Here is a 783-nt window from a genome sequence, read left to right on the forward strand (position 1 = left end):
GAATAATGCTATGTATGAAGACACAACATATTCTAAACAGACATTCTTCACTTTTATGTTCAATACCCACCGCGCTCGTCACTGCTCAACCTGCACATTTTTAAAAAAAAATGCAGGGCTGAGTACTTGATGCACTCAGTGGACTCATGCCGAAAACATTTTATAAAAGTATTTATCATGCCACCATTGAGTGACCTCGGGTTTTAACTTTGAAAATGCCCGAGACACTAAAACCATTTCCATTGTAAAATTCGGTTGATCAACCATTTTCCCATAGCTATCTACCATATCTGATCCATTGATGACAAGGAATGTGGCCACATCCCAAGTCACTAGACCGGCCGACACAAAAGACGGCTCACGATCTCCATAGGTGTACACTAGCCTGAATAGGGACTCACTCCCTAGACAGACCCGAATTCGATTATCCATTGATGGCAAAAGCCACATCAGATAGGTTCCATAGAATAAAACAAAACACAAATATTCATATCATTTTCACATAAAAATATACTTTGGGCATTGCCCTTATTTAAAAAGAAAGCCCACCTCGTTCGTTTAATTTTTCTGATTCCTTACTTCGACTTCAAATTGATTCGCGGAGAATTCCCTTCCTTAAGTTCATGCTTCCCGTCTTTCAATTATTGCTGAGGCTGCCCAAGCTTGACCCAACAAAATGAATACTCCAGCCCACTTAATTCTTTAACAACTTGGCCCAAATGAAGTATTTGATACAATAGCCCAACTAAAAAAAATATATCTTCCTGAGGCCCAATCTTTTTT

This window comes from Salvia splendens, chromosome 21, assembly GCF_004379255.2.
Source record: "Salvia splendens isolate huo1 chromosome 21, SspV2, whole genome shotgun sequence".
Taxonomy (NCBI): domain Eukaryota; kingdom Viridiplantae; phylum Streptophyta; class Magnoliopsida; order Lamiales; family Lamiaceae; genus Salvia; species Salvia splendens.